The sequence below is a fragment of the Fringilla coelebs genome, assembly GCF_963513975.1.
Source record: "Fringilla coelebs genome assembly, chromosome: 14".
Taxonomy (NCBI): domain Eukaryota; kingdom Metazoa; phylum Chordata; class Aves; order Passeriformes; family Fringillidae; genus Fringilla; species Fringilla coelebs.
This window is the reverse complement of record NC_140040.1, coordinates 2,285,279-2,306,391: the sequence shown is the minus strand read 5'-3', so window position 1 is coordinate 2,306,391 and position 21,113 is coordinate 2,285,279. Positions and strand designations below refer to the sequence as shown.

The window sequence follows — 21,113 nt, the reverse complement described above, 5'->3', positions numbered from 1 at the left end:
ACAACACCAAGTGAGCCCCCTGCCCAGTCCCAAGCCCTCCCAGCCCCCACACAGCTCCAGCCTCCCCAGTTTCGGCCTTCCCAGTGCTCCCGCCCGTTTCAGCATCTCTCCCCCTCCCCATGGTGGCTCCCGAGCAAATTTCAACCAGCTTCATCTGGCATCTGAGGGATTTGGGATTTGTTTAAGCTCTTTTCACCCGCCGGACTTTAATCGGCGCGTTTGCCTGACCTCCAGCCCCGGTGCAACCCCGGCTGTGCCGGAGGTGCCGCCTGAGGGTCCCGGCTCGGGGCCATTCCCAGCGCCAAAGCCCGGGGCTGCCCCCAGGATAGCTGGGATTAGCTATCAAATAACTTTGCATTTAAACCCTTTTTAACAGGGCTGGAGGTCGGGAGGGTAAGGGCAGAGGTTAAGCCTGGCCGCGGCCGGGCGCTGACCCCGTGGCCGGGGACGCCGGAGAGGGGACGGGGCGGCACGCGGGGCCTGGGGGTGCGGGACCCTCGCCCTGGCCATGCCACCCACCCACTTCCCCTTGCACGGTGGGGCCAGGGAGGGGACGGCTTGTGGGGACCTCTCAGTGGGGTGTCCCCACAGGAAGGGGTGTCCCCACAGGAGGGGTGTCCCCACAGCCCCCAGCCTCGCCACCCCCGTCACTTACTGAGGCTCTGCAGCAAAGACGACCAGCTCTTCATCTCCAGCATGGCGAGGGTCCCGTGTCCCCCTCCCCAGGCCGGTGCTCAGGCTGCTGGTGGGGCCCAGGACAGGTCCCACACCCCGGCAGCAGGAGGCACAGCCCTGGAGCTGAGCCGCTGGCGGGTGACAGCGACCATTTTATTGCCTTTTAACTCTGCCTGCGTGGCTCCGGCGCGCTCATCCTCCCCCTCCCCGCCGCCCAGGCTGGTCCTGAGTTGGAGAGCTTTGCTTTTCCCTCCCTTCCCTCCTCCTCCCTCCTTGCACTTGATAGCAGCCTTGTCAAGCCCGCCGAGCTGTGCTGACCCCTGCCCTGGCGCTGCTAATTAAGGCGGCACAGTGACAGCCCCAGTGCCTCGCCAGAGCGCCGCGGCACCGCTGCTCCTAATTGGAGACGCTTTTGAGTTCTCAAAAACCACCCAGTTGGGGCTGGGGGTCCTTGGGGGGGTCCTGCACCCATGCCAGGGGGTGGTGCTGCAGGGGGATGCAGCACCCAGCCTTCACCCATCAGCATCCTGCATATTGAGATCCCAGAAATTATTGAGAGGCTGATGTAAAATTGGATAAAAAGACCCTTAAGTCAGGAGGAAAGTGGGACCGGGATGGATGAAGGTGAGCAATTCCCTCGGGAACGTCCCCTGAATGAGGGGCACCTCGTGCTGGGGCCTCCCAAAGTATTTTTGGATGGTGAGGAGTGAGGGTAGCGGGCATGGCAGGGAGCCAGGACACTGGGCCGTATCTCCCTGCAGCAGAGAAGGGGCTGGCAGGGGTATCAGCCGGGACACCTGGCTCCTGTCCCTGTCCCTACCTCTCTGCTGAGACCCTGAACACACTGGGGAGCCCCAGCATGGCTGGGGGAGCTCGAAGGGGCACGCCAGCACCCACCCAGCCCCAGGGCCATGTCCCCTGGGCCGTGCCAGCAGCCTGACGGATCTATTGTGTCGTGACAGACGAGCTGTTTTATCGCGGCGAGGCAGCCAGCGCCAGCCGTCAGGCTGACCCCGCCGGCGGGCTGAGGAGAAACAGAAGAGGGCTTGTATCATCCGGGGGTCAGAGGGCACGGAGGCAGCCGCCCCCCCCGCACTCCCAAATTCCTGGCATGCACACCCGGGCAGGCAGCTGCGTGCGGCCCCTGAGCCGCAGGTGGGGGCTGGCAGGGTGTGGGGATAGACACCCCCCCTCAGCACCCCCAGCCCCTGTGCTGCCAGCCCAGCCTCCCCTTGTAATATGGGGACTGTGCCCTGACACAGTGTCCCCAAGCTCTGGTGTCCTGTAGCATCCCTGAACTGGGGTCTCCAGTCTGTCCTGTCCCATCCCTGAAACACTGTCCCCAGCTGTCCCATCCCACTGCAGAAGCTGCCACTGCAGGGGGACAAGGATACTCACAACCACCCCAGGTTGTGGTATCCAAGCCAAACCAGCGACCAGGTGGTAACTGCTTTTCCCATGCTACCCCAAAATCCAGAGTCACCTCCATGTCAGGGCTCTAGTGGGATGGGCAGGGTGGGATGGCAACTGCAGCCATGACTCACGTGGAATTAATTGGAAATCACACCTCCAAGGCCGGAGCAATGTCCCAGCACAGTGAGATGGGGATGTTGGGTAGGACCCCACTCCCTGCTCCCAGCAGCAGGAGTTTTGGGCAAGAACTAAGCAATGCTGCCCCCCTAAAACCGTCCCCAAGACTCACATCTCCCTGGGATCAATCCCACTGGGCTCAATTCCCTGGCATCAGGCATGGCCAAGCTGTGGGGACATGATGGTGCCAGCCACATGGGTCAGAGCCTGTCTTTGCCCCCTCACCCTGGCACTGGGGGCCTGTGTGGGCCAGTGGGGAGTAAATCCCCCCTGGAACCTCTCTGAGCTCCCCATCCCTTCCTCCCCTCCCTTCCAGCAGCCTTTGTGCCGCCGCCGAGACGGCACCTCCGGGGTGGATGCATTAAGGCAGCACAAAGCAGAGCCGAGAGGCATTTCGGGTGCAATTTTCCCTGCTCCATTATTGACAAACAAGCTGCTTTGTGCAGGTGATGCCGAGGCCAGCGCAGCAGCTGGGACACTGTGCCACGCCATGCCACGCTGTGCCAGCTGGATGGCCCCACTCCTGCCCCACATCCGCCACATCCCAGATCCATGTCACTCCTGAAAACCAAGGGGGGAAGGAAGAGGCAGGGGGAGCGCTCTGGGATGAGCAGTGGTGCCCAGGCGGGCACTGGCATCGCGGCCGGGCAGCCCCTTTCCCCCGGCCGGGGCGGCTGGGCACAGCGTGCGGCGAGTCTGTCGTTAGCGCCGTGCCAAACCCAAAGTGGCTGCTTCGGAACGGCAATCCAATAAAAGTGCTACTTGTCTATTTATCATCCTCAGGGCTTTTTATCACAGTGCAGATGGCTGCTACCTTCGCAAGGCACAGCAGTGTGCTGGCACGCGCCCGCCGCACAGAAGCTCGGGCGCCGCGGAGTCTGTGCGTACACCTGCGAGGAGCCGGCGGCCGCCTGCTCCAGAGAAGCCGGCCGGGAGCCGGGCAGCGCCGCCTGCCAGCGCCACAGCACCCCAGGACACGCCAGCTCCCCGCCTGGGTGGTGTTTGCACCGGGCACTGGCACCAGGGGTGGGCATTGGGCATTAGAACGGGGCACTTGCGCTGGGGATGTCCACCGGGCGTTCGCACGGATCATTTGCACAAGGTGTTTGCATGGCACATTTGCATCAGGGTTGGGCACTGGGCATTGGCACTGGGCATTGCTCATCCCTGGAAGTGTTCAAGACCAGGCTGAACAGGGCTTGGAGCAACATGGTCCAGGGTAAGGTGTCCCTGCCCACAGCAGGGGGTTCAAACAAAGAGATCTTTAAAGTCTCTTCCAACTCAAACCATTCCACGATTCCATGATTTGCACCAGGGGTGTTCATGAGGTGTGTTGGCTCAAGGCTGTTGCAATGGACACGCTCACTGGGCACTTGCAGGGGGTGTTTGTTTGCACCGGGCACCTGCAGCGGGCATTTGCTCTGGGGGTTATTAGCGGGCGTTCCACTGGGCACCCACAGCCTGTCATTACCTGGCTGGGCGGGCTGTGGGCAGCGGCAGCAGCGGGCACAGGGCGGTGGGTGGGAGCCGCTGGAGCAGGTGATTAAAGCTGTATTAAGTGTCTGTCTGCACGCGGGAGAAAACACACCTAATTATCCACCGGAGTCGGCCGGGAGGGAGGAGCGGCCCCGATCGCAATCGCGTAATGAAGTGGAACGCAGGGCCAGGCCTGGCGCGGGCGGTAATTAAAAGGCAGCAAAGCCAGAATTGCAACGGTGGCAGGCAGCGGGCAGGGTCCCAAACCCGGAGCCTCTGACTTCCGTGGGAATCCCTCCTCAGGGAGCCCACTCACATCCCCGCTCCAGCACATTGCCCTGTGCACCGCGGCCTCAAGCCCCACCTGCTCGTGCCAAATCCCCCCTGCATGGCACGACGGCGGCGCACTCCAGCAAAGCCACCCGGGTGCCAGGACGCGGTGCCAGCACCCCTGCCCTGCCCGCGGGCGCTGGGCAGGCACCGCCGTGGCACCGTTGCATGGGCGTTGAGCGCGGCCCGCTGCGCAGAGGCGATGCCGGGACACGGAGGGCCGGCGCCGCTGGAGCAGGCGGCGGCGAGGCGGCAGGGGCGGCCGGGCCCCACCTCTTGCACCGGAGCCAAAGCCGCCAACCCACGCCACCGCTCCCCGAGCGGGTCCGGCGGGTCAGGAGCGCCCCGGGGAGACGCCGTGTCGCCCTGGCTGTGCCCGGCGTCCGCAGCACCGCTGCAGGGACCCCACGCCCGCGCCTCCCCCCTGGTCCGGCTGCCCCAGCCGGTTGGGAAGCGGCCGGGCTTGCCCGGGAATGCCGCTTGCATCAGCCCCGGCCTGGCTGGCACCGCTGGCAGGCGGGGACGTGCAGTGCCAGCAGGCAGCACGCTGGGGTCAGGCCCTGGAGAGGCACAGCGGGGTTAGGGCATCCCTGACAACACCGCGGGGATGCCCACATCCCTTGGGGTGGTGGCACAGGGGACACTCAGAGGGGCAGTGACCACCCATCCCATCTCCCTGTCATTCCAACTGCGGCACACCGCGGTGCAGGACTCACAGCCTTATCCATGGCACGGTGACAATCTCCACTACAACGTGTGGCACGGTGGCAGGCAGTGAGGACACAGGAAGACGTCCCCTCCTTCTCCTCACCCTGTCTTTTTCTCCTTCTAATGTTTTTTTCCTCCAAGCGCTCCAGAACAAAGTACACACTCTACCTCTTCAAACCCACCACCATCTGTCCGTCCGTCTGAGCGCCGCGGCCCCGCCGCTCCGAGCGGCCGCCTCCGAGCAGATGGTGACAGGGGAAGGACAAGCCGCTGCCACACAGTGCCTCGACGGCGGCAGGTCACAGCGGCTCCATCGGCCCTGACCTCCTCATCCTCCCCGGCACGGTAATTACCCAGCGCGCTGAGCAAACAGCCTGCGCCGGGTCATTGTGCTGGACACCAACAAAGGGCGGCCGACGGCGGGACCTCCCGACCCCTGCCAGCCCCTGGCAACCCCGCCACCCCTGCCCTCCGCCAAAAGAGCAATAAATCAAAGAGATGGGACAGGGACAGGCTGGCAGGCAGGGATGGGGATGGCGACTCCCTCCCCACCAGCACGTGGGTGCACCCCCAACACCTGGGCCATGAGCCCTGGCTGCTCCGCAGCTCCCCTGGGTTAGTGAGGCCATGCAAAGTATGGGAGCCATCCCCCTCCGCGGCAGAGGGGACAAGTCCCTGCCGCCCTTGGGGACACACACAGGCTGTGTGTGCTCCCAGGCTGAGCGCAGAGGAGTGAGGGATGCTTCCTCCCCCTCCACCCTCCGGTCACAGCCAGTTAATGGGGAATTTCATGGGTGCGGCACAGCGGAGCGCGGCCGGGAACATGCCGGAGCCATCTGCTCGCAGGACCTGGGGCTGTCGAGCCGCCCTGACCTCGGCAAGGCAAACAATTTGCAGGAGCAGATGTCGCACCCTCCCCTCCCCCCGGGGCTGAGGGTGTGTCACCCCCACAAACCCCCAGCACCTCGGGGTGGTCCCTTGCACCGAACTGGGGGCACAACCAGAGAGCAAAGGCACATTGCAGAGACCTGGGAATCTCACTGCAGGAGTGACACCCCCCAAAATATGGGGCCCTTGGGAATCTGGGCATGGCACAGCAGCACAGAAGTGATCCCTGCTCCCTCCTGGCACCCCGGGCATCACAGTCAGGTGCCACCTCACAGGCTGCCATGCCGCTGTGCCCGCTGGCAAGGATTCAGAGAGCTGGCTGTGCCCACAGAGCTCATAGCCTGCAACCCTCCTGCCACGGCAGCGGTGTGCCAGGCACAAAGGTGCCTGGCTCTGTCACCACCCCGCAGGTAGCACGGCATAGCACGGGGGTAAAGGTGCAGGCGCGGCTGCTCCGGCAGCAGATCCCAGCCGGATCCAGGCTGGTTTCCTACAGGTCCCCGGGAGTGGTTAGCACCGGTGTCTTTCGGACTGATTAAAATTCATTCTGCATGATTTAGGACCTAATGTCGGTGAAACTCCACAGCGCTTTATTAATAGCGCATTAGTGGATAATTCATGCGTTCGGATGAAAAATCAGCCCGTGTTATTCTCCAGGAGGGGGGGACACGCTGGGGGGGGGACACGGGTGCGGGGAGGGGGGCACCCCACTCGCCCAGCCTCCCGCACCTCCCCGCCGCCGCCGCATCCCGGCGAGGCAGCAGCCCTTCTGACAACTGCCACCACTCATTAATCTTGACGAGTTTTCTGCTGAATATTCTTCCACAGGCTTTCAAACCGTTCACTAATTGCAATTAATCACTTACCGAAACAGATGTCAGGAACAATGGAATTGGGAAGTCTGGAGGCTTGATAAAGCTGTCAGAGGAGCGCGCTCGTGTGGCAGCGGGTGCCAAAAGGCGCTGGCAACACCTTCCCCTAGCCATGTGCTGGGGGGACCCGGTGACCCCGTCCTGCCCGCGCGGCATCTGTCCACCCCGGAGAGGGAAAATGCACAGAGAGGGGGCACAGGGGGGCTCTGTGTCCCCACCAGCCACCAGCGCATGGGATGAGGATGTGAGAACTGGTTTTTGGTGGTGGGAGTGGCACACCTGCAGGGAATACCACGGATGCCACCAGCACAGCTTCACCCTGACACCGGGGCGGCTGGGGCTCTGCTCTCCATCAGGAAAGCCGCACGGAGCCCCAGCGGGGTGTCACGTCCGCCGTGCCTCGCGCAGGCGACGGCACGTTCCCCGTCCCTGCCAGACGCCGCTTTAGCACCAGCAGGGATCCAACAGCCTTCCCCGGCAGGCGTGCCACGCTGTTTACCCATCACACATGAAAGGTGCCGAGCTGACAGCTCCAGAGATGGGAGAGAGCTCCCAGAGACACTGGCAGGGCCAAGGTGCCCATGTGCCTTCACCTCCTGCCCCTGGAGACCCCAAGGGCCACCTCAGAGGTGACCCCAGCAAGGGGAAGCCCCTGGGTTTCTGTTCCCCTGCAGCTTTACCAGCTGCAGCTCTGCACAGCCCCACACCTCAGCTGCTCCCCCAGCTTGAAGACATCCTTTGGGAACAAGGTGGGGACAGGCTGGGAGAGGGAACACTCACTTTCCCAGTCCCCCACGAGGCAGACGATGCTGCACAGCCTGAGGCCACCAAGCACAATTAGCCCCGAGTCCCCCAACCACTGTGAGGACACTGCTGTGGGGACATCCACACCTCCCCAGCAGGCAGAGCCCAGGGGATTGGAGCATCCTTCCGGGGCTGGCGCAGCGCGAGCCCAGCCCGGGGCTCGTGACCGGCGCGGCCTCGACACATGTTACAATAAATATTCCGCACAGACACCGTTCCATATGTATGATCCGGTGGGGTGATGATTTTTCTACTGATCACTGGAAGTGACAGCTGTGCAGAGAGCAGGAGAAACAAAGGCACCGACTGCTCTCCCCGTTACACTCTGCTAGCGACATGATGGTGTGACACGGAGCGGCAGCATCTGGTGGCACCGGGACAGGACGCCTGTTAGCGCCCACCACAAAGGGGTGGCCACGGAGTGGGGACAGGGATGGGGTGGAAACAAGGATGGGGTGGCCAGGGGGATGGGGTCGTGAAGGAAACAGGGTGGAAATAAAGATGGAGTGTCAATGGGGACAAGGTGACAATAAGGATAGGGTGGCAACGATCATAGGAATGAGGTGACTGTAGGACAAGGGTGGAAATAAGGATGAAGTGGCCATGGGGATGCGGTGGCCATGGAGGTGGAGAGGAAATATGGATGGGGTGGCAATGGGGACAGGAATGGGTACAGGATAGCAATGGGTGCTGGGTAGCAATGAAGATGGGGTGGGCATGGGATGGCAATGGGTATGAGGTGAAAAGAAGGATGGGGTGGCAACATAGTGACAATGGGAATGGGGTAGCAGAAGGTGACAATGGCGATGGGGTGGCCATGGCAATAGGATGGAAATAAGGATGGAGTGGTAATGGGAACAGGGTGGCAATGGGGACAGTATGGCAATGGGAACAGGGTGGAAATATGGAAAGGCATCAGTGTGGACGGGATGTCAATGGGAATAGGACAGAAATAAGGATGGGGTGGCATGGGGGTGGCTCCCATCTGCTCTCTCACGTCCCACACTAGCACCCAGCCCCTCCATCCTGCCCTCCTGCCACCGCAGCGCCCGGCCCAGGCAGGGTCAATATTTGCATTTGATTTGCAAGCGTTTCCTCCCCCCAGATAACGGCAGGGCTGCCACAGGTACGGGAGGGAGAACGCTGGGCTGGGTTAATTATTAGTGAACATGCAAATTCCCCCTCCACGAGATAACAATAAACACCGTGATTTCAGCGAGATAAACAGGGCTTTAAATTTCCAGCAGCCTTTACTGGTGTAAAAATAAGCGTCCCTTATTTATTTAGCTCCTTTGAGAAACCACATCAGTCCCCAAACACAGTCTTTTACTGTCAAGCTACAGTAGAAGCCTTTATAGGCGGCAAAGATCCTGACAGCTACCCCTAGCACAACCATCTTTTATTCATGCTCATAATATAAACTGTATTGCCTCAGAAACAAAAGGATTTAACTCGCTGCTGGCCGGGTGGCAGCAGCCGAGCCGAGGTCCCTGCTGGGGGCACGTGGTTGGGATGGCTTTGCTCTGACATCCCACATCTCTTCATCCTTCAGGATGCCTCCTCCTAGGGGCAGCGCTGAGACAGACCCCTGCTCTGATGCATCAGCATATCCACGGATAAAATAAGCCAAAATAACAATCCCCCCCAACCTGGGGCCATTAGGCAAAGCCTCTGTGCTCTGCGGTTCCGAATCCCACCCTGCCTGCACACACGCAGGAAGAGCAGCGGTTACAAGAGTGGTTCGTATTTAATAATGCAATTTATATTCCACTCTCAACATAAACTATTGTAAAGGCACACTAATGTAAAAATACATCTGGCTTGTCAATAGTTTATCTTCTGGATCTGCATCTAAATCCCTGGGCATTCTTGACTTATGGCTGCACCAGTGTCTAATGAATAAAAAGGTGCAAATTATAGGCCTTGCTTTAATGCTCATCATAAAATTAGATGATAGTTGCAAAAGCTGCATTCTCCTGCCCACAGTGCAGCAATGGTAAGCTATAAATAAAGTGTATTTAATGTATCCCAGCGCTGCACAGAGCCAGGAAACAGTATGTTACTGCACAGCCTTCAATGGATCCGCCACCAGTTCAATGAAGTGATAACTGATCCATCATGTGAATTTATGTTAACTGTCTGCTCGCAAAGTCACGGCCCCAGCACTGTAAATAGCCCACAATCCTTCCAGCCCGGCCTGCCTGCCAATAAACCTGTCACCGGCAGCCTGGGAGCAGCCACCTTAGGACACCGCAGACAAACCATTACAGCTTGGGTTTCCTCCTGGTTTTTCCATCGCCGCCGTGCCTTGGTTTACCCACAGCCCAGCACCCCCCTCCTCGGGGCTTCCCAACCCTGTGAGATGCTTTTCCACCTCCCTGGAGCTGTCACATCAGGGAAGCAGGAAGCCCAGATGGGATCTGGGGGGCTGGCAGGGGTGTGGGTGGGATGGCTCCCGCGCTGGCAGCAGGCAAATGATGGGAAGGAGGGGACAGGCTGGAAGTGGAGCCCCTCCAGTTCCTGCCACAGGGTGGGATGCAGAGCGAGGAGGGATGGTGGGAACAATTCACTGGATGGGGACAGAAATGTAAGTGCATGGTGACTGGAAGGCATCCTTCTCTGGCAGACATGTGTGTCCCAGGGCTGGCATCTGGGAAGGAGACATCCCTGGGAAGAAGTTCCTGGGAAAATGTAGTCACCAGGGAGGAGATGTTCCTAAAAATGTGATCCCCAGGGAGGAGACATTTTCAGGAAGATGTTCTCAAGAAGCAGATGTCTTTGGGAAGGAGGTGTCCTTGGGAAGATGTCATTCCCTGGAAGGAAACATCCACAGCAAAGATGTCCCTGGTAAGGTGTCCCAGGGAAGATGATATCCTAGGGAAGGACATATCCCCAGGCAGAGCATGACCCTGAGAAAATGTGGTCCCTGGGAAGGAGATGACCCCAGGAAGCAGATGTCTTTGGGAAAGAGATGTGCTCAGGAAGAAGACATCCCTGAAAGAGAGGTCCCCAGCAAGGGGACATTGCTGAGAAGGTGTCATCCACAGGGAGATGTCCCTGGGAAGAAGATGTCTCTGGGAAGAGACATCCCCCGCAAGGAAGGTGTCATCCACAGGGAGGTGTCTCTGGAAAAGTGTCAGGAAGAGGATGTCCCTGGGAAGATGTGATACTCAGGAGGGAGATGTGTCTGAGAAGATGTCTCCAGGAAGACACAGTCCTGAGGAAGGTGCTCCCAGGAAGCAGACATACTGGGGAAGGAGATCTCCCCAGGAAGAAGACATCCCTGGGAAGATGTCATCCCCTGGAAGGTGAGCTCCCTGGCGTGGATGTACTGGGGCAGGCGTCACCTGCAGGGATGTGTCACTGGGAAGAAGATGTCCTTAGGAAGGAGATATCCCCCTTCAAACAGCCCAAACCCATGGAGCCCCAGCAGTGAGAGACAGGAGACACAGTGATCCTTGAGGAGTGAGGTGGCACCCGGAAGGACACAGGGGACACCATGCCCACAGGAAGCAGCATTTGCCACCACCCGTCGCTCATTAACGCAGTGCTGAGCAGCCCCTAATAATAGCAACAGTAAATTCTCCTACCCAATTCGGGTCCATTTCTATAAATAATGTAGAATCTTTTTATTTACTGACAGGTTGTAAAAGTATCAGTGAGAATAATGTGAAATCAGGAGCTGCTGAATAATTCATGGCAGCAGCTCCTCTCTCCCCGTCCCCGCGCTCCCCTGGCCCCGGCGTTTACACGACAGCACCTTGTGCCTGGGTTTATCTCATAAAAACCAGGACTAACGACCTGGCACTAATTCTTTATCAACAGGGACTTTTACAGTGAGGGGAGGAGGAAGGAAATAGAAAGAAATAAAAATAACCCTGGGTGCACTCTATAAAAAATGCATGGGCCCATGTCCTCGCCTCTGCACAGAGCTGGCCATCCCCAGCTCCTCCCATCTGCAATTCCCCACAGATCCCACAGCCTCTCCAAAAATTAGTAATAATTAGCAGCACCCACAGCCCCACACTGGCATCATCCTGGGGTAGCAAGTGCAGGGGGAGTGGCACAACCCTGCTGGCACATGGGGATACTGGCACAACCCATGGGAACACCAGGAGGACTGATGGAGAGACTGGCAGGACCCATGAGGATGATGGTAGGACCCTTGGGGACACCAGTAAGGCCCCTGGGGATGGTGGCAGGACCCATGGGAACACCAGCAAAGCCCACAGGAATGATGGCAGGACTCAGGGGGATGGTGACAGGACCCACAGGGATGGTGATGGGACCGATGGGGATGGTGACAAGGCCCACAGGGAAATGGCAGAATCCATGGGGACAATGGCAGGTGCTCCTTGTCCCCATGTCACCCTCAAGGCTGCCAGCCTGCGGCAGCACATCCCTGCTAGGGGCAGATGGGCTAAATTGGGGCAGAAAAAGCTCATCACTGGGGCAACTAATCCCTGTAACAACCTGATCTGGTGTCCCTCATCCCTCCTGCCACCGCTGAGGGTGATGGGGACAGTGGGGACCCCCCTGCAGCTGCCCCCATCCCCTCCCCAGAACAATACCTACCCGCCGCTGTTTTGATGTGCGGCACAAAGCCGGGAGAGCTTTCCATGTAACATGATAAAAGCAAGTCCCCAGCCAGCACAATTATTTGATAATTCTCCCTTAACACCCATCAAATTAAAGCAATGTCCAAGGGCTGCCTGAAGTGGCACTGATAGGTATTAAACTTTAATGAGATTTAATGGCACTGCCCTACTTTTTAAGCGCTCGGGCCTACATTTATGAACATTTAATTTCCCGGGCCCTGACCTCTTTTTTTTTTCCCCCTTTTCCCCACGGCCCCCCCTGCCTGCCTGGGAGCACAGCTGGATTCTGTTAGCTCTGGCAGCCGCCCCGACCCGGGATGCTCGGCCAGCCCCGAGCCCATGGAAATCTCCAGGCATTGCAGGGTGACATCTTGACTCCTGCAGGCAGCTGAGCAGGGAGGGGGAGCCCAGGGAAAAGCTGGGGGGAAGGGGGGTGCAAATGTGATTCACCAGCAGCAAACACAGCCAAATTTTTGGAATGACTTAATTAATTTGGTCTTGGGATGAAATGACACTGTGGGTCCGGGTGGTTGGAGGGGCCTCACCTGCTGCAATGGTTTTGTTTAGGCACCCCTGAAAAATAAGTGTGCCCCTGCTGCAAACCCACTGTGCCAGGACAAACTTGGGGGGTGAGACCCCTCAATGCCCCCAGGGACAGAGCACAGCCCACTGATCCAGTTTATTGCTGCCCTCTAGTGTGTATGGGACAGCCCAGGCCTGCTGTCACTTGTCCCCCTGGCCACTTGGCCACCTGGCAGGCTGCGTCTCAAGTGGGGACAGCTGATGAGATGCTCAGAGTCCTGACAGACAGCGTACCAGGGGGATACCAGAGCACCAGGGAGCATCACCTCAGCACCCCAAAATCCCACCAGTGCAGCTGCAAGATGGGCACAGACTGGCACCAGTGACACCAGGCATCACCTCCCGCCCCACAGGAACATAAGGCCACGTTTGATGGGGCTTGGAACAACCTGGACTAGTGGAAGGCATCCCTGCCCATGGCAGGGGTTTGGAATGAGAGGAGCTTTGAGGTCACTTCCAACTCAAACTACCCTGTGATTCTATGGTCCTGGTGGGATACAGGATGCAGCATTTCCCTGCACTGGGAGTACCAACCATGAAGAGGGGCTCCTGGCATGGGTGACCACTCAGGGCATGAGGGTTAGAGAAACGGAGGCACACTGCAAGGCAGCCAGGCTTCTGAGCTGGAAATGTCCCTCTCCCGCCTTCCCAACACCCACCTCAACTGCAGGGAGCCCAGCAGCAGGAATGCAAAGGCAGGGCAATAAAAGGGAGCGTTATCAAGCGCCAGCAGAGCTGACAGCTCAGGGAGGAGAGCAGGGAGGAAGGGAAAGGAACAGAAAGGGAAAAAAAAAAAAACCCCACCCTTAACCCCGAGATCACTTATCATTCAGGCTGCATCACGCATCTAGAAAGTGCAGACACAAAAATGTAATGTCATAACATTCGCAGTTCAATAACCTTTGCTTCATGAGACGGCTTGAACTGTCAGAGGAGCTGGAAGGTAAATATTTCAGCGCCCAGGCACTGAATGCAAAGGCGTGGGGAGGGGGTCGGCCTCGGCTTCCCCAGCTCGCCTCAACACGTTCAAATATCCCCCGCCATAAATCCCGGCCGGCGCTGGGGAAAGGCCGTGGCGCGGATAAAATACGAGCAGATATAAAGCCAGACACCTTTATTGTTCGGCAAAGTCTTCCAACAAGTTATGAACCCGCAGCTTGACCCTAACCCATCATCTTGTTATACAGCGGAAACAAAGGCAGCGCCGGGAGCCGGGGCTGGAGCGGGGCAGGATGCGGGTGGGAAGGAGGAAAACCCAGCCTGCCTCCTCCACGGGGGATAGTTGGGTGTAATTCATCCCTAAACCCCACATCTACCAGGCTCCAGGCTGCCTGTGGGGAGCAGACTCTGTGTTAGCCCCTTGCAAGGAGCCTCCCTGCCAGGTTCAAGGGTACAGAATTCCCTTGGCCAGGGTTAACAGGAGCAGAACCCAGCAAACACCGGTTAACCAGGACTGCCATGCGGGCAGGAGGAAGGAGATTGCACAGCCAAGAACCAACGGCTGTGCAGGGTGGCAAACCAGTGAGGGATCCAAAGGGGAGCAGAGGGATTTCCCAATGGGGAAAAATCCCCTAACAGCGCTTGCAAGGTGCTGGCACCAGGGCTGTGCATGCAAAGGGACAGCATGGCACAGTGGGCAGTGGCCTGGTGTCCCAGCCAGCTGCATGGCACAGCACAGCACAGCAAAGGGCAACAGCAGTGCCAAGCAGCTTGCACATCCCCTGCACGGCACCCGCTGCACCGTACGGACCTCCCCGCTCCAACTGCACGGCACAGCTGGGGACAACCGGAGCCACCTGCCTGCAGCTGGGCTGGCTCTGCCAGGGCTGGGGAACAGCAGGGGAGCGGGACACCCCAGCACAAGCAGGGAGGGCGTCAAAGGGGGCACGGCCGCGGTGAGGAACAGTTAAACGGCCCCCGCCCGCACGGGGCGTGCGGCAACAGGCACCATCACACCCTGCCCAAACACCTGCTACCGCCGCGCTGGCACGGGGCGAGCGCCCGGGGCGGGCACGGAGCGGCGGCGGCAGCGGGGAGCACGCCAGGGCCCGCAGCGAGAAGCGGCATGTCTGCGCTTGGCAGCACAACAGAGAGCAGGTGACAAGCGCGCCGGCGGTCGCTTTATTACAGGAAGCGAGCACGCAAGCATCTGACGCAGCGCTGCCCGGAGAGAAAATAAAACACCCCCATCCCCTGCTATTAACAATCCCTCTGCGGGCGCGGGAGAAGGGCCCCCGGATGCGAGGGGTGGGTGCCCTGCTGCAAAATGATGGCCCGGTGGCATCACGGCTCAGCCTCCCCCCCCTCCATCACTCCCAAGGCCAAGTAAATCCCAAGGGAGTAAAATTATGTGTGTGTGCACAAACATTTTTCCTCGGCAAACACTCCCGGAGACAACAAAATCAGCCGCCCCTGCACCCGTTCCCGCGCCGCCCCGCTCCTCTGACCCAGCAATTAGAGGCAGGCATTAATATTTAAATATTGCCAGCTCAAGAGAAAGGAAATCAAATAAAACACGCCAGCGTGCCGGCAGCACATCCAGCTCCCGCTCCCTCGCCTCAAAGAGGGCGCACGGCAGCAGGGGGGTGCTGTGGCACGCTGCTGGGGACACCAGGGTATTGATGTCACAAGGGGAACCCCCCTTCTGGGCCAAATCGGGGTGAGCAAGGAGGCAGCGAGCAAATGGTGGGCAGGCAGCAGTGATGTTGTTTCCTGCTCAGCTGAGGGGGTTTCAAAGGAGCCCCAACCCCACACTGCCCATGTTTTGGGGTTCCCACTCCCTCCCAGCCACAAAGCAGCCACCTGCAGGGTGTTGGGGACACACACATCCAGGCGGTACCCCCCCGCCGGGAGTCACCCCCCGGGCCCGCGGGTGCTCGGAGGCGGCGCTGGCCCAGCAAAGAGGATTTACTGCTCAACGCAAGGGGCTTTAGAGGCAATAACTTTCCCTCCTCTTGACTTAAATGGATTTGAAACTTCAAAAAGGATCGAGGGGGCAGGCTGCCAAGCGGCCGCCCCCAAGGGCTGACCCCGCAGGGGCTGGGGGGGCCGAGGGGGGGCTGCGGGCCCAGCCAGGGCCAACGGCCGTGGCAGATAAGGGCTGGGGGGGCCCAGAAGGCCCCGAGATAAGGCGGCCGCCGTTACGGGCGCGGGAGCTCTGCGGCGCTTCCTCCCGCCCCGCGGTGCAACCGCCGGCGGGCAGTGGGGTGCCGGGGTGGGGGGACGTGTGGGGACGTGAGGGGACGTGGGGCAGCCGGGGCATGAAGCACGAGGCATGGCAAGGGCCAGTTCAAGGGCAATCCCCCTGGCAGCCTGCCTGGGCAGCCGCCACAGGCCAAACTCTGTCCCGGCTGCTCCTTCTCGGGGCTCGGCGGGGCTGCCCCACAGCCCCTCCGGGGCACCCAGCACCCCCCAGGTGGGTGATGCACCCCAGCATTGCCAGCACACGGCGGTCTGGGCTGGGTGTCCCCACTGGGCCGTGATGGCAGGGGCCATCTGCTGCTGCCCACAGTAAGGCCAGGCCTTACACCCGGAGCTGGCGGCAGTGCCAGGGCTCTGGGACAGAGGTGTGACCCATGGCACCGTGCCCTGATGTGGGGGAGAGCACCAGCACCTCCCACACGGCTGGCACAGGCACAAACCCCCCAGGAACAGCCCCTCCAGGCCTCAACCTCCCACGGGCCAGACAGCAGGCTGAGGGAGAGGGCTGGGAACAAACAGAGGAGCCGCAATTAAAACTAACACCCCCTCCTCAAGCTGCCCCCCAACCTGTACCCCTGTCCCAGCCACTGGCGTGCCAGCAAGGAATAAACTGTCCTGCGTCCTTTGGCACACCCCTGCGCCCCCCGGCAGCCTGGCCCCCCGCCAAAGCCACCATCTCCTCGCTGCAGCTCCCTGCCCTGCAGCCAGCATGCTCACCCCCCTGCACCGGCCAGAACAGGCCCCGTGTGCACACACAGGAGCTCAGCCCCGTGGGACGTGCAGGCACACGCACCCCGCGTGCCCCCAGCCCGGGGTCACCGCGCTCAGCAGGCAGAGATTCACACCCCGGCGTTGTGCAACGCTCACACAGACACACAGGGACACACGTGTGCTCACAGCCAGCCCCCCCTGCACGCCCACCCCCCAGCCCTGCCTGGCCAGGCCTGCCAGGCCGCTGTGCTTGCGGCACTCCCCGTCAGGTTACACAAACAGGGCGCACACGCAGCCGGGCGCACGCTCGCCTCGCTCACACCCACAAACCACACGGGCTCACCCCGGTGCTCGCCGGCGCACGCGCGCCCTTGCAGGAAGAGGCGCTGGCTTCCCGCTGCCTTTTCCCTCCATTAAACTCCCTCCCTGGATCTGGATCCTGCTCGTGGCCCAGCGGGCACCCACAGCTCTGTGCCCTCAGCCATGGGAGGAGGATGGGGATGAGGATGAAGAGAGTGGGGCACTCACCCCTGCTGCTCCAAGCGCTGCCAGTGGGCGCTTGCCCAGGGCTTGGGGACAGATGCTACCAACGGGGGACTCGAGTGACAGATGCCACCCATTGGGGACTGGCACCCATGTCACCATGCAAAGCAGAGACGGGGCACGGTGAGCCGGCAGCCCCAGGGCGAAGGGCACGGCAGGCAGCACAGGCAGGGCTGGAAGAGCCAGGACGGAGCAGGGCAATAAAGGCGGAGGCAGGCGAGACGCCGGGGCCACGGCATCACCCCGACACAGGGTGCGGTGCCCGGGCTCCCCGCGTCCAGCTCAGTCAGCAACACTGTCCCTCCCTAGCTCCAGCAGTCCTGGGTGTCCAGAAATATTGGTGGGTAAACTGAGGCACAGCCCCACGCTGCACCCTGTATGCCTGCATGGAGAGATGGACAGGCAACAAGGCAAGGAGAAGGGTCAAGGTCAGGGCCACCCTGTGCCCTGCCAGCCATGGGAAATGACCCCAAGGGTCTCTCTGGAATGTGGGTCATGGGGACTGAGCCCCTCAATTGGCCCCAAACCCTGAGGCCACAGAACCCAGAGGGTCTCATCTCCCCATAACATTACCCAGATGGATCCCCAACTGCAAAGCAACCTCCATTTTCCACACCGTGGGGTCTCCCAAGGCCAGGGTGACCTCTGTCCACAACATCACCTGAAGTTCGGGGTGACCTCTGTTCCCCACACAATGGGGTACCCCTCCAGCAGGGCAACTTCCACTCCTCACACAGTAAGGGCCTCCAAGCCAAAGGCAACTTCCATCCTCCAGGCTACAGGATCCCCCTGCCTCAGGGTGACCTCCATCCCCCAAACAACAGCAGTGACCCCCAAAGCTCAGGATGACCACCACCCTCTGTGTCATGGGATCCTCCAACTCTGGGGTGACATCAGTCCGCACACAATGGGGTCCCCAAACTCCAAGGTGACCTCCATCCCCCACATCACAGGGACCCCCAACCCCAGGGCAACCATGGGGTCTCTCAACCCCAGAGTGACCTTGGTCTCTCAAACCATGGGTTCCTCCAGACCCAGGGTGACCTCTGTTCCCCTTACAACGGGGTTCCCCAAACCAGGCTGATCTCCATCCCCCATACCATGAGTTCCCCTAAACACAAGGCGACCTCTGCCCCTTACACCATGAGGTCCCCCAACTCCAGGGTGACCTCCATTCACCAAACAACCGTGCCCCCAAATCCCAGGGCAACCCCCACCCCCTATACCATGGGGTCCCCCAACCCCAGGGTGACCTCCATCCCCCACAGCACAGTCTCTCTCAGCCCCAGGGTGACCTCTGTCCCCCCCACCTCAGGGTCCCCCAGGGTGACCTCCATCCCCCACGCCAGACCCCCCAGCAAAGGGGCTGGGGGGGGATTGCGAGCAGCAGGATCACACCAGCCCCATCCCACCCTTCCAGCACGACTCCCACCCGGGGGGGGACCCTGCTGCCCCCTCCCCACGGCGCTGCTGGGGGGTCCCCCTGGGGTGGGGGGGTCACTCACCCGCGGGCCGCGCTGTCCAACGGGGGCTGCGCTCCTCCATGGGCAGCGCCGGAGGGAGCGGAGCCGAGCCGAGCCGAGCCGAGCCGTGCCGAGCCTTCCCCCGCCGCTTCCTGCTTCCCTCGGCGCCCGCCCGCCGCCCCGAGAGCCGCACGGCTGGAGCGTGACTCACCGGGGGCCGGGCCGGGCAGGGCAGGGCAGGGCGGCGGGGGCGGGGGCGGCGGGCACCGGGAGCGAGGCACGGGGCGCTCCGAAAACAGGGATGCTGGAAGGGGGGAGGAACCCACCCACCCGGGACCACCGGGAATTCACCGGGAATGGGGGTTCCCCCCGTGCGGGGGGTCCCGCGGGGTGTCCCTCCCTCCACAGCGTTCCAAGAATTAGGGTGATGGGGGTGTCACCCCTGATAGCGGCGCACATTAGGGGTGACCCCTCCCCAAATGTAGAGATGGGGGCATGACTGTGCCAGGCACTGATGGGGGCAAGGGGTTGGGGTGGGAGCCAGGCCTTTGACCCTCACCCCAAAACTGCTCCAAGATAGCCTGGGGCTCAGGGGTGCCAGCGTCGCTCAGCACAGTGAGCACCCAGGGTGGTCCTGAGCCCAGACCCTGTGGAAATAAGAGGTGTTCCCAGCACACCCCCCTCGGGGCATCCCAATTCCCCAGGCACCCCCTGCACCAGGTGTGGGAGAGGGAACAGCACTGTCCCTCCCAGGTGGGGATGGTGGTGGTCATCCCTGTGCCATCCCACCACCGACTAGCCTTGGGGACACCAGTGACATGAGTGGGGTGCGGCTCAGCCCACTTGCACAGGAGGAAGTTGCCCATCATTCACCAGCCACATCAGTCAGCTCCATGTGCCAGACAGGCTCGGCTGGCCCGGACAGGCCAGACCCCCACCTCCCTCGGGCAGGAAGGAGGCTTTAGTGAGCAATCTCATCCTGGCACTGCCAGCCATGAACTGGCATCTCTGCTGGAGGAGACACAGGTCATGACAGGGACACCCAGCCGTCCCCAAACAAACTGCCACACCACCACACACACACACCCAAATCCCTTCCCAGCTCACCCTTGCCTCTGCATCCCCTCCATCCTCCTCCTCCTCTTCCTCCAACAGGTCCCAGTGCCCGCCATGCCGGTGCTGCCGTGGTGCTGCTGCTGCCCGCCACCCCCCCAGTCCTCCTCGTGCTTCCCCCCCACCCTCCTCGTGCTTCCCCCCCCCAACTCCCTTTTCCCGTTCTATTTTAAATTTTTATTGCATTCTTTTTAAAGAATACAGAGGAACAAATGCCCTTATCAGCAATTCTCACAAGGTATAAAGAGCCGCTTTTATCTCCTGCCTTTACTAATCTAGAGCGAGCCAATGCCTGTTAATTTTTTAATTTTCCTGGTGAATGCGTTTGTGGTTCCGTCAGCATCCATCCGGACACGCACGCAGGGTCCCCTCGGCATCCCAGCCCAACCACCCTGGCATGGGATTGACACCATGCTGGCAGAGCAGTGCCTCATGGTTTGGCAACCACAGAGGGATTTTGTGCACTGGGAAGTCCCGTGTGTCACACGAGGCTCAGCAGGACACCCCGGGATGTGTCACCACCCCCAAGATATAGAGGTGCTCCCACAGATGCCAGCCTGGCTCTGCCTGGCCACAGGGAATGCTGAGAGTGTGGGTCTCCATGCTCAGCACGGGGATAGATGCCATGCCAAGCTGTCCAGCTGTCATTGTCACCCTCTCTGACCCAGGTCCCCGCAGGGGCAAAGGGGGGGTCACCCCTGTGTCCCCCCCAGGAAGGGACGCAGCGCAGGCTGCCCGCACAGCAGGGCTGGGAGCGCAGCAGCCGGATGCGGCGCGCAGATGAGATGTGGCAGGCGTGTAACAAGCCATTAGTCACTGTCACCTTTGCCCGGCAGCCACTGGCAGGGTAATAAATCCCGGGCTGACTCCAGCGGGCCCGTTCCAGGCCACGGCTCCCAGCTTGCCTCCACGCCACTGCCGGCTGGGCTGTGAGCAGCTTGTAAATGCATCCTGCCCCCCCTGGGGGACACAGCGCCGTGCGGGGTCCCCAAACTATGGCCAAATCCCTGTGGGGCTGATCGACGGGTGACACGGGACACTGCATTCCTGAGAAGTATCCTTCTTAGGGAATGTGAGGGGTCACAAATCCCCACCACCAAGCAGCCCCCTGGCCCTGCAGGCTGCCCCTTGCCTCTCCCTGCCTGCCCCAGCTTCCCGCCCGCTGCACCTTGCGGTTCCTGACTCTTCCCAGCCCAACGCCAGGAACCGGCATCGGCGGTTGTTACCGGATCAAAGGAGCCTGGCATGGCCCAGCACAACACGGCCCGGCGCGCCCGCCGGGAAGGGCTGGCAAACAAGCCCGTCCAGGGAGGCGGCAGGCGGGAAGCACGCGTGATACCTCTCCTAAAAATGCTGCTGCTCCTGACGGACAGGGCGGCCGAGTCCCTGGAGCCGCGGTCCATCCCAGCCCCGGGGGCCCCCCAGCTCCCCAGCACAGCCAGCCCAACACCGCCGCTCTCCCTGGCACCCACAGCCTGACTCACGGCCCCGGGGATGGTGGGCAGGGACTGCGGTGCTGTCGGGGTCACCTTCCCAGTGGGGCTGCGGGTGTTGGATCC

General features: G+C 61.0%; 1 protein-coding gene across 2 annotated transcripts in view; it reads right to left on the bottom strand.

Annotated features, from left to right (window-relative positions):
• The window catches only part of GSE1 (Gse1 coiled-coil protein), a gene marked incomplete at its 5' end in the record, with an annotated part of 98,495 nt that overhangs the window by 42,407 nt on the left and 34,975 nt on the right, over positions 1 to 21,113 (bottom strand). The gene's annotated exons all lie outside the window — the stretch shown is intronic.